The 14,283-nt window shown below is 39.3% G+C and overlaps 1 long non-coding RNA gene across 1 annotated transcript in view; it reads left to right on the top strand.

Moving 5' to 3' along the window:
* The first annotated feature begins 972 nt into the window (after window positions 1–972).
* LOC142729704 (uncharacterized) overlaps window positions 973–14,283 on the top strand; it is a 31,496-nt gene continuing 18,185 nt past the window's right edge. Inside the window, exons 1-2 of the long non-coding RNA XR_012878448.1 lie at window positions 973–1,037; window positions 1,111–1,152. This is a non-coding gene — a long non-coding RNA (uncharacterized LOC142729704). The remainder of the gene's footprint in view (window positions 1,038–1,110; window positions 1,153–14,283) is intronic.

Genomic DNA, 14,283 nt, shown 5'->3' with positions numbered 1-14,283 from the left:
TTCTGCAGTAGCTGGGGCGTGTAATATCGTGTTCTGCAGTAGCTGAGATGTGTATTGTCAAGTTCTGCAGCAGCTGGTGTGTTTATTATGAGGTTCTGCAGCAGCTGGGGTGTGTATTATGATGTTCTGCAGCAGCTGGGGTGTGTATTATGATGTTCTGCAGCAGCTGGGGTTTGTATTATGATTTTCTGCAGCAGCTGGGGTGTGTATTATGATGTTCTGCAGCAGCTGGGGTGTGTATTATGAGGTTCTGCAGTAGCTGGGGTGGGTATTATGAGGTTCTGCAGTAGCTGGGGTGGGTATTATGAGGTTCTGCAGTAGCTGGGGTTTGTATTATGATTTTCTGCAGCAGCTGGGGTGTGTATTATGATGTTCTGCAGCAGCTGGGGTGTGTATTATGAGGTTCTGCAGTAGCTGGGGTGGGTATTATGAGGTTCTGCAGTAGCTGGGGTGTGTATTGTCATCTTCTGCAGCAGCTGGGGTGTGTATTATGAGGTTCTGCAGCAGCTGGGGTGTGTATTATGAGGTTCTGCAGCAGCTGGGGTGTGTATTATGAGGTTCTGCAGTAGCTGGGGTGGGTATTATGAGGTTCTGCAGTAGCTGGGGTGTGTATTGTCATCTTCTGCAGCAGCTGGGGTGTGTATTATGAGGTTCTGCAGCAGCTGGGGTGTGTATTATGAGGTTCTGCAGCAGCTGGGTTGTGTATTATGAGGTTCTGCAGCAGCTGGGGTGTGTATTATGAGGTTCTGCAGCAGCTGTGATGTGTATTGTCATGTTCTGCAGCAGCTGGGGCGTGTAGTATCGTGTTCTGCAGCAGCTGGGGTGTGTATTATGAGGTTCTGCAGCAGCTGGGGTGTGTATTATGAGGTTCTGCAGCAGCTGGGGTGTGTATTATGAGGTTCTGCAGCAGCTGTGGTGTGTATTGTCATGTTCTGCAGCAGCTGGGGCGTGTATTATTCTCATTTAATCCACAGAAACACCAAGTGGAAATCCATGAAGTGGCCCCCAGGAGCCCGGTGAAGAGGCCGATGCTCCAGGTATGAGGCGGTGACAGCAGCTCTGAGCGTCCTCCTTCCTCTATATAATAATTCTGAGACGTTTGTTTTTCAGGCGAAGGTCTCTTCTTTCCTGGAGAAGCCTCCGATAAAGCCGGTGGGTAACATGTCATATTCTGCATTGTATACTAGTCCTCAGTACTGGGGTCTGTAGTATATACTCCTGATACCCTCATACTCTGCATTGTATACTAGTCAGCAGTACTGGGATCTGTAGTATATACACCTCATACACTCATATTCTGCATTGTATACTAGTCATCAGTACTGGGATCTGTAATATATACACCTCATACACTCATATTCTGGATTGTATACTAGTCCTCAGTACTGGGGTCTGTAGTATATACACCTCATACACTCATATTCTGCATTGTATACTAGTCATCAGTACTGGGGTCTGTAATATATACACCTCATACACTCATATTCTGCATTGTATACTAGTCCTCAGTACTGGGGTCTGTAGTATATACACCTCATACACTCATATTCTGCATGCATTGTATACTAGTCATCAGTACTGGGGTCTGTAATATATACACCTCATACACTCATATTCTGCATTGTATACTAGTCCTCAGAACTGGGGTCTGTAGTATATACACCTCATACACTCATATTCTGCATTGTATACTAGTCATCAGTATTGGGGTCTGTAGTATATACACCTCATACACTCATATTCTGCATTGTATAATAGTCATCAGTACTGGGATCTGTAGTATATACACCCCATACACTCATATTCTGCATTGTATACTAGTCACCAGTACTGGGGTCTGTAGTATATACACCTCATACACTCATTCTCTGCATTGTATACTAGTCATCAGTACTGGGATCTGTAGTATATACACCCCATACACTCATATTCTGCATTGTATACTAGTCACCAGTACTGGGGTCTGTAGTATATACACCTCATACACTCATATTCTGCATTGTATACTAGTCACCAGTACTGGGGTCTGTAGTATATACACCTCATACACTCATATTCTGCATTGTATACTAGTCACCAGTACTGGGGTCTGTAGTATATACACCCCATACACTCATATTCTGCATTGTATACTAGTCCTCAGTACTGGGGTCTGTAGTATATACACCTCATACACTCATACTCTGCATTGTATACTAGTCATCAGTACTGGGGTCTGTAGTATATGCACCTCATACACTCATATTCTGCATTGTATACTAGTCCTCAGTACTGGGGTCTGTAGTATATACACCTCATGCACTCATATTCTTCATTGTATACTAGTCATCAGTACTGGGGTCTGTAGTAAATACACCTCATACACTCATATTCTGCATTGTATACAAGTCCTCAGCACTGGGATCTGTAGTATATACACCTCATACACTCATACTCTGCATTGTATACTAGTCATCAGTACTGGGGTCTGTAGTAAATACACCTCATACACTCATATTCTGCATTGTATACAAGTCCTCAGCACTGGGGTCTGTAGTATATACACCTCATACACTCATATTCTGCATTGTATACTAGTCCTCAGTACTGGGGTCTGTAGTATATACACCTCATACACTCATATTCTGCATTGTATACTAGTCATCAGTACTGGGGTCTGTAATATATACACCTCATACACTCATATTCTGCATTGTATACTAGTCATAAGTACTGGGATCTGTAGTATATACACCTCATGCACTCATATTCTGCATTGTATACTAGTCATCAGTACTGGGGTCTGTAGTATATACACCTCATACACTCATATTCTGCATTGTATACTAGTCACCAGTACTGGGGTCTGTAGTATATACACCTCATACACTCATATTCTGCATTGTATACTAGTCACCAGTACTGGGGTCTGTAGTATATACACCCCATACACTCATATTCTGCATTGTATACTAGTCCTCAGTACTGGGGTCTGTAGTATAAACACCTCATACACTCATATTCTGCATTGTATACTAGTCATCAGTACTGGGATCTGTAGTATATACAACTCATATTCTGCATTATATACTAGTCCTCAGTACTGGGGTCTGTAGTATATACACCCCATAAACTCATATTCTGCATTGTATACTAGTCATCAGTACTGGGGTCTGTAGTATATACACCCCATACACTCATATTCTGCATTGTATACTAGTCATCAGTACTGGGATCTGTAGTATATACACCTCATACACTCATACTCTGCATTGTATACTAGTCATCAGTACTGGGGTCTGTAGTAAATACACCTCATACACTCATATTCTGCATTGTATACAAGTCCTCAGTACTGGGGTCTGTAGTATATACACCTCATACACTCATATTCTACATTGTATACTAGTCACCAGTACTGGGATCCGTAGTATATACACCTCATACACTCATATTCTGCATTGTATACTAGTCATCAGTACTGGGGTCGGTAGTATATAGACCTCATACACTCATATTCTGCATTGTATACTAGTCACCAGTACTGGGGTCTGTAGTATATACACCTCATACACTCATATTCTGCATTGTATACTAGTCACCAGTACTGGGGTCTGTAGTATATACACCCCATACACTCATATTCTGCATTGTATACTAGTCCTTAGTACTGGGGTCTGTAGTATAAACACCTCATACACTCATATTCTGCATTGTATACTAGTCATCAGTACTGGGATCTGTAGTATATACAACTCATATTCTGCATTATATACTAGTCCTCAGTACTGGGGTCTGTAGTATATACACCCCATAAACTCATATTCTGCATTGTATACTAGTCACCAGTACTGGGATCCGTAGTATATACACCTCATACACTCATACTCTGCATTGTATACTAGTCATCAGTACTGGGGTATGTAGTATATACACCTCATACACTCATATTCTGCATTGTATACTAGACATCAGTACTGGGGTCTGTAATATATACACCTCATACACTCATATTCTGCATTGTATACTAGTCATAAGTACAGGGATCTGTAGTATATACACCTCATACACTCATATTCTGCATTGTATACTAGTCATCAGTACTGGGATCCGTAGTATATACACCTCATACACTCATACTCTGCATTGTATACTAGTCACCAGTACTGGGGTATATAGTATATACACCTCATACACTCATACTCTGCATTGTATACTAGTCATCAGTACTTGGGTCTGTAGTATATACACCCCATACACTCATATTCTGCATTGTATACTAGTCATCAGTACTGGGGTCTGTAGTATATACACCCCATACACTCATATTCTGCATTGTATACTAGTCCTCAGTACTGGGGTTTGTAGTATATACACCTCATACACTCATATTCTGCATTGTATACTAGTCATCAGTACTGGGGTCTGTAATATATACACCTCATACACTCATACTCTGCATTGTATACTAGTCATAAGTACTGGGATCTGTAGTATATACACCTCATACACTCATATTCTGCATTGTATACTAGTCACCAGTACTGGGGTCTGTAGTATATACACCTCATACACTCATATTCTGCATTGTATACTAGTCACCAGTACTGGGGTCTGTAGTATATACACCCCATACACTCATATTCTGCATTGTATACTAGTCCTCAGTACTGGGGTCTGTAGTATAAACACCTCATACACTCATATTCTGCATTGTATACTAGTCATCAGTACTGGGATCTGTAGTATATACAACTCATATTCTGCATTATATACTAGTCCTCAGTACTGGGGTCTGTAGTATATACACCCCATAAACTCATATTCTGCATTGTATACTAGTCCTCAGTACTGGGTCTGTAGTATATACACCCCATACACTCATATTCTGCATTGTATACTAGTCATCAGTACTGGGATCTGTAGTATATACACCTCATACACTCATACTCTGCATTGTATACTAGTCATCAGTACTGGGGTATGTAGTATATACACCTCATACACTCATACTCTGCATTGTATACTAGTCATCAGTACTGGGGTCTGTAGTATATACACCTCATACACTCATATTCTGCATTGTATACTAGTCCTTAGTACTGGGGTCTGTAGTATAAACACCTCATACACTCATATTCTGCATTGTATACTAGTCATCAGTACTGGGATCTGTAGTATATACAACTCATATTCTGCATTATATACTAGTCCTCAGTACTGGGGTCTGTAGTATATACACCCCATAAACTCATATTCTGCATTGTATACTAGTCACCAGTACTGGGATCCGTAGTATATACACCTCATACACTCATACTCTGCATTGTATACTAGTCATCAGTACTGGGGTATGTAGTATATACACCTCATACACTCATATTCTGCATTGTATACTAGACATCAGTACTGGGGTCTGTAATATATACACCTCATACACTCATATTCTGCATTGTATACTAGTCATAAGTACAGGGATCTGTAGTATATACACCTCATACACTCATATTCTGCATTGTATACTAGTCATCAGTACTGGGATCCGTAGTATATACACCTCATACACTCATACTCTGCATTGTATACTAGTCACCAGTACTGGGGTATATAGTATATACACCTCATACACTCATACTCTGCATTGTATACTAGTCATCAGTACTTGGGTCTGTAGTATATACACCCCATACACTCATATTCTGCATTGTATACTAGTCATCAGTACTGGGGTCTGTAGTATATACACCCCATACACTCATATTCTGCATTGTATACTAGTCCTCAGTACTGGGGTTTGTAGTATATACACCTCATACACTCATATTCTGCATTGTATACTAGTCATCAGTACTGGGGTCTGTAATATATACACCTCATACACTCATACTCTGCATTGTATACTAGTCATAAGTACTGGGATCTGTAGTATATACACCTCATACACTCATATTCTGCATTGTATACTAGTCACCAGTACTGGGGTCTGTAGTATATACACCTCATACACTCATATTCTGCATTGTATACTAGTCACCAGTACTGGGGTCTGTAGTATATACACCCCATACACTCATATTCTGCATTGTATACTAGTCCTCAGTACTGGGGTCTGTAGTATAAACACCTCATACACTCATATTCTGCATTGTATACTAGTCATCAGTACTGGGATCTGTAGTATATACAACTCATATTCTGCATTATATACTAGTCCTCAGTACTGGGGTCTGTAGTATATACACCCCATAAACTCATATTCTGCATTGTATACTAGTCCTCAGTACTGGGTCTGTAGTATATACACCCCATACACTCATATTCTGCATTGTATACTAGTCATCAGTACTGGGATCTGTAGTATATACACCTCATACACTCATACTCTGCATTGTATACTAGTCATCAGTACTGGGGTATGTAGTATATACACCTCATACACTCATACTCTGCATTGTATACTAGTCATCAGTACTGGGGTCTGTAGTATATACACCTCATACACTCATATTCTGCATTGTATACAAGTCCTCAGTACTGGGGTCTGTAGTATATACACCTCATACACTCATACTCTGCATTGTATACTAGTCATAAGTACTGGGATCTGTAGTATATACACCTCATACACTCATATTCTGCATTGTATACTAGTCATCAGTACTGGGGTCTGTAGTATATACACCTCATACACTCATACTCTGCATTGTATACTAGTCATCAGTACTGGGGTCTGTAGTATATACACCTCATACACTCATATTCTGCATTGTATACAAGTCCTCAGTACTGGGGTCTGTAGTATATACACCTCATACACTCATACTCTGCATTGTATACTAGTCATAAGTACTGGGATCTGTAGTATATACACCTCATACACTCATATTCTGCATTGTATACTAGTCATCAGTACTGGGGTCTGTAGTATATACACCCCATACACTCATATTCTGCATTGTATACTAGTCCTCAGTACTGGGGTCTGTAGTATAAACACCTCATACACTCATATTCTGCATTGTATACTAGTCATCAGTACTGGGATCTGTAGTATATACAACTCATATTCTGCATTATATACTAGTCCTCAGTACTGGGGTCTGTAGTATATACACCCCATAAACTCATATTCTGCATTGTATACTAGTCCTCAGTACTGGGTCTGTAGTATATACACCCCATACACTCATATTCTGCATTGTATACTAGTCATCAGTACTGGGATCTGTAGTATATACACCTCATACACTCATACTCTGCATTGTATACTAGTCATCAGTACTGGGAAATGTAGTATATACACCTCATATACTCATACTCTGCATTGTATACTAGTCATCAGTACTGGGGTCTGTAGTATATACACCTCATACACTCATATTCTGCATTGTATACAAGTCCTCAGTACTGGGGTCTGTAGTATATACACCTCATACACTCATATTCTGCATTGTATACTAGTCATCAGTACTGGGATCTGTAGTATATACACCTCATACACTCATACTCTGCATGGTATACTAGTCACCAGTACTGGGATCCGTAGTATATACACCTCATACACTCATACTCTGCATTGTATACTAGTCATCAGTACTGGGGTATGTAGTATATACACCTCATACACTCATATTCTGCATTGTATACTAGACATCAGTACTGGGGTCTGTAATATATACACCTCATACACTCATATTCTGCATTGTATACTAGTCATAAGTACTGGGATCTGTAGTATATACACCTCATACACTCATATTCTGCATAGTATACTAGTCATCAGTACTGGGATCCGTAGTATATACACCTCATACACTCATACTATGCATTGTATACTAGTCATCAGTACTGGGGTATATAGTATATACACCTCATACACTCATACTCTGCATTGTATACTAGTCATCAATACTGGGGTCTGTAGTATATACACCCCATACACTCATATTCTGCATTGTATACTAGTCATCAGTACTGGGGTCTGTAGTGTATACACCCCATACACTCATATTCTGCATTGTATACTAGTCCTCAGTACTGGGGTCTGTAGTATATACACCTCATACACTCATATTCTGCATTGTATACTAGTCATCAGTACTGGGGTCTGTAATATATACACCTCATACACTCATATTCTGCATTGTATACTAGTCATAAGTACTGGGATCTGTAGTATATACACCTCATACACTCATTCTCTGCATTGTATACTAGTCCTCAGTACTGAGGTCTGTAGTATATACACCTCATACACTCATACTCTGCATTGTATACTAGTCATAAGTACTGGGATCTGTAGTATATACACCTCATACACTCATATTCTGCATTGTATACTAGTCATCAGTACTGGGGTCTGTAGTATATACACCTCATACACTCATATTCTGCATTGTATACTAGTCACCAGTACTGGGGTCTGTAGTATATACACCTCATACACTCATATTCTGCATTGTATACTAGTCATCAGTACTGGGATCCGTAGTATATACACCTCATACACTCATACTCTGCATTGTATACTAGTCATCAGTACTGGGGTATGTAGTATATACACCTCATACACTCATACTCTGCATTGTATACTAGTCATCAGTACTGGCGTCTGTAGTATATACACCTCATACACTCATATTCTGCATTGTATACTAGTCCTCAGTACTGGGTCTGTAGTATACACACCCCATACACTCATATTCTGCATTGTATACTAGTCATCAGTACTGGGATCTGTAGTATATACACCTCATACACTCATACTCTGCATTGTATACTAGTCATCAGTACTGGGGTCTGTAGTATATACACCTAATACACTCATATTCTGCATTGTATACTAGTCATCAGTACTGGGGTCTGTAGTATATACACCCCATACACTCATATTCTGCATTGTATACTAGTCATCAGTACTGGGATCCGTAGTATATACACCTCATACACTCATACTCTGGATTGTATACTAGTCATCAGTACTGGGGTATGTAGTATATACACCTCATACACTCATACTCTGCATTGTATACTAGTCATCAGTACTGGGGTCTGTAGTATATACACCTCATACACTCATATTCTGCCTTGTATACTAGTCCTCAGTACTGGGTCTGTAGTATATACACCCCATACACTCATATTCTGCATTGTATACTAGTCACCAGTACTGGGGTCTGTAGTATATACACCCCATACACTCATATTCTGCATTGTATACTAGTCCTCAGTACTGGGGTCTGTAGTATAAACACCTCATACACTCATATTCTGCATTGTATACTAGTCATCAGTACTGGGATCTGTAGTATATACAACTCATATTCTGCATTATATACTAGTCCTCAGTACTGGGGTCTGTAGTATATACACCCCATAAACTCATATTCTGCATTGTATACTAGTCATCAGTACTGGGGTCTGTAGTATATACACCCCATACACTCATATTCTGCATTGTATACTAGTCATCAGTACTGGGATCTGTAGTATATACACCTCATACACTCATACTCTGCATTGTATACTAGTCATCAGTACTGGGGTCTGTAGTAAATACACCTCATACACTCATATTCTGCATTGTATACAAGTCCTCAGTACTGGGGTCTGTAGTATATACACCTCATACACTCATATTCTACATTGTATACTAGTCACCAGTACTGGGATCCGTAGTATATACACCTCATACACTCATATTCTGCATTGTATACTAGTCATCAGTACTGGGGTCGGTAGTATATAGACCTCATACACTCATATTCTGCATTGTATACTAGTCACCAGTACTGGGGTCTGTAGTATATACACCTCATACACTCATATTCTGCATTGTATACTAGTCACCAGTACTGGGGTCTGTAGTATATACACCCCATACACTCATATTCTGCATTGTATACTAGTCCTCAGTACTGGGGTCTGTAGTATAAACACCTCACACACTCATATTCTGCATTGTATACTAGTCATCAGTACTGGGATCTGTAGTATATACAACTCATATTCTGCATTATATACTAGTCCTCAGTACTGGGGTCTGTAGTATATACACCCCATAAACTCATATTCTGCATTGTATACTAGTCATCAGTACTGGGGTCTGTAGTATATACACCCCATACACTCATATTCTGCATTGTATACTAGTCATCAGTACTGGGATCTGTAGTATATACACCTCATACACTCATACTCTGCATTGTATACTAGTCATCAGTACTGGGGTCTGTAGTAAATACACCTCATACACTCATATTCTGCATTGTATACAAGTCCTCAGTACTGGGGTCTGTAGTATATACACCTCATACACTCATATTCTGCATTGTATACTAGTCACCAGTACTGGGATCCGTAGTATATACACCTCATACACTCATACTCTGCATTGTATACTAGTCATCAGTACTGGGGTATGTAGTATATACACCTCATACACTCATATTCTGCATTGTATACTAGTCATCAGTACTGGGGTCTGTAATATATACACCTCATACACTCATATTCTGCATTGTATACTAGCCATAAGTACTGGGATCTGTAGTATATACACCTCATACACTTATATTCTGCATTGTATACTAGTCATCAGTACTGGGATCCGTAGTATATACACCTCATACACTCATACTCTGCATTGTATACTAGTCATCAGTACTGGGGTATGTAGTATATACACCTCATACACTCATACTCTGCATTGTATACTAGTCATCAGTACTGGGGTCTGTAGTATATACACCCCATACACTCATATTCTGCATTGTATACTAGTCATCAGTACTGGGGTCTGTAGTATATACACCCCATACACTCATATTCTGCATTGTATACTAGTCCTCAGTACTGGGGTCTGTAGTATATACACCTCATACACTCATATTCTGAATTGTATACTAGTCATCAGTACTGGGGTCTGTAATATATACACCTCATACACTCATATTCTGCATTGTATACTAGTCATAAGTACTGGGATCTGTAGTATATACACCTCATACACTCATTCTCTGTATTGTATACTAGTCCTCAGTACTGAGGTCTGTAGTATATACACCTCATACACTCATACTCTGCATTGTATACTAGTCATAAGTACTGGGATCTGTAGTATATACACCTCATACACTCATATTCTGCATTGTATACTAGTCATCAGTACTGGGGTCTGTAGTATATACACCTCATACACTCATATTCTGCATTGTATACTAGTCACCAGTACTGGGGTCTGTAGTATATACACCTCATACACTCATATTCTGCATTGTATACTAGTCACCAGTACTGGGGTCTGTAGTATATACACCCCATACACTCATATTCTGCATTGTATACTAGTCCTCAGTACTGGGGTCTGTAGTATAAACACCTCATACACTCATATTCTGCATTGTATACTAGTCATCAGTACTGGGATCTGTAGTATATACAACTCATATTCTGCATTATATACTAGTCCTCAGTACTGGGGTCTGTAGTATATACACCCCATAAACTCATATTCTGCATTGTATACTAGTCCTCAGTACTGGGTCTGTAGTATATACACCCCATACACTCATATTCTGCATTGTATACTAGTCATCAGTACTGGGATCTGTAGTATATACACCTCATACACTCATACTCTGCATTGTATACTAGTCATCAGTACTGGGAAATGTAGTATATACACCTCATATACTCATACTCTGCATTGTATACTAGTCATCAGTACTGGGGTCTGTAGTATATACACCTCATACACTCATATTCTGCATTGTATACAAGTCCTCAGTACTGGGGTCTGTAGTATATACACCTCATACACTCATATTCTGCATTGTATACTAGTCATCAGTACTGGGATCTGTAGTATATACACCTCATACACTCATACTCTGCATGGTATACTAGTCACCAGTACTGGGATCCGTAGTATATACACCTCATACACTCATACTCTGCATTGTATACTAGTCATCAGTACTGGGGTATGTAGTATATACACCTCATACACTCATATTCTGCATTGTATACTAGACATCAGTACTGGGGTCTGTAATATATACACCTCATACACTCATATTCTGCATTGTATACTAGTCATAAGTACTGGGATCTGTAGTATATACACCTCATACACTCATATTCTGCATTGTATACTAGTCATCAGTACTGGGATCCGTAGTATATACACCTCATACACTCATACTCTGCATTGTATACTAGTCATCAGTACTGGGGTATATAGTATATACACCTCATACACTCATACTCTGCATTGTATACTAGTCATCAGTACTGGGGTCTGTAGTATATACACCCCATACACTCATATTCTGCATTGTATACTAGTCATCAGTACTGGGGTCTGTAGTATATACACCCCATACACTCATATTCTGCATTGTATACTAGTCCTCAGTACTGGGGTCTGTAGTATATACACCTCATACACTCATATTCTGCATTGTATACTAGTCATCAGTACTGGGGTCTGTAATATATACACCTCATACACTCATATTCTGCATTGTATACTAGTCATAAGTACTGGGATCTGTAGTATATACACCTCATACACTCATTCTCTGCATTGTATACTAGTCCTCAGTACTGAGGTCTGTAGTATATACACCTCATACACTCATACTCTGCATTGTATACTAGTCAGAAGTACTGGGATCTGTAGTATATACACCTCATACACTCATATTCTGCATTGTATACTAGTCATCAGTACTGGGGTCTGTAGTATATACACCTCATACACTCATATTCTGCATTGTATACTAGTCACCAGTACTGGGGTCTGTAGTATATACACCTCATACACTCATATTCTGCATTGTATACTAGTCCTCAGTACTGGGGTCTGTAGTATAAACACCTCATACACTCATATTCTGCATTGTATACTAGTCATCAGTACTGGGATCTGTAGTATATACAACTCATATTCTGCATTATATACTAGTCCTCAGTACTGGGGTCTGTAGTATATACACCCCATAAACTCATATTCTGCATTGTATACTAGTCCTCAGTACTGGGTCTGTAGTATATACACCCCATACACTCATATTCTGCATTGTATACTAGTCATCAGTACTGGGATCTGTAGTATATACACCTCATACACTCATACTCTGCATTGTATACTAGTCATCAGTACTGGGGTATGTAGTATATACACCTCATACACTCATACTCTGCATTGTATACTAGTCATCAGTACTGGGGTCTGTAGTATATACACCTCATACACTCATATTCTGCATTGTATACAAGTCCTCAGTACTGGGGTCTGTAGTATATACACCTCATACACTCATACTCTGCATTGTATACTAGTCATAAGTACTGGGATCTGTAGTATATACACCTCATACACTCATATTCTGCATTGTATACTAGTCATCAGTACTGGGGTCTGTAGTATATACACCTCATACACTCATATTCTGCATTGTATACTAGTCATCAGTACTGGGGTCTGTAGTATATACACCTCATACACTCATATTCTGCATTGTATACTAGTCATCAGTACTGGGATCTGTAGTATATACACCTTATACACTCATACTCTGCATTGTATACTAGTCATCAGTACTGGGGTCTGTAGTATATACACCTCATACACTCATATTCTGCATTGTATACTAGTCATCAGTACTGGGATCCGTAGTATATACACCTCATACACTCATACTCTGCATTGTATACTAGTCATCAGTACTGGGGTATGTAGTATATACACCTCATACACTCATACTCTGCATTGTATACTAGTCATCATTACTGGCGTCTGTAGTATATACACCTCATACACTCATATTCTGCATTGTATATTAGTCCTCAGTACTGGGTCTGTAGTATACACACCCCATACACTCATATTCTGCATTGTATACTAGTCATCAGTACTGGGATCTGTAGTATATACACCTCATACACTCATACTCTGCATTGTATACTAGTCATCAGTACTGGGGTCTGTAGTATATACACCTAATACACTCATATTCTGCATTGTATACTAGTCATCAGTACTGGGGTCTGTAGTATATACACCCCATACACTCATATTCTGCATTGTATACTAGTCATCAGTACTGGGATCCGTAGTATATACACCTCATACACTCATACTCTGGATTGTATACTAGTCATCAGTACTGGGGTATGTAGTATATACACCTCATACACTCATACTCTGCATTGTATACTAGTCATCAGTACTGGGGTCTGTAGTATATACACCTCATACACTCATATTCTGCCTTGTATACTAGTCCTCAGTACTGG

This window comes from Rhinoderma darwinii, unplaced genomic scaffold (genome assembly GCF_050947455.1).
Source record: "Rhinoderma darwinii isolate aRhiDar2 unplaced genomic scaffold, aRhiDar2.hap1 Scaffold_732, whole genome shotgun sequence".
NCBI lineage: Eukaryota > Metazoa > Chordata > Amphibia > Anura > Rhinodermatidae > Rhinoderma > Rhinoderma darwinii.
This window is presented reverse-complemented; position numbering and strand designations above follow the sequence as displayed.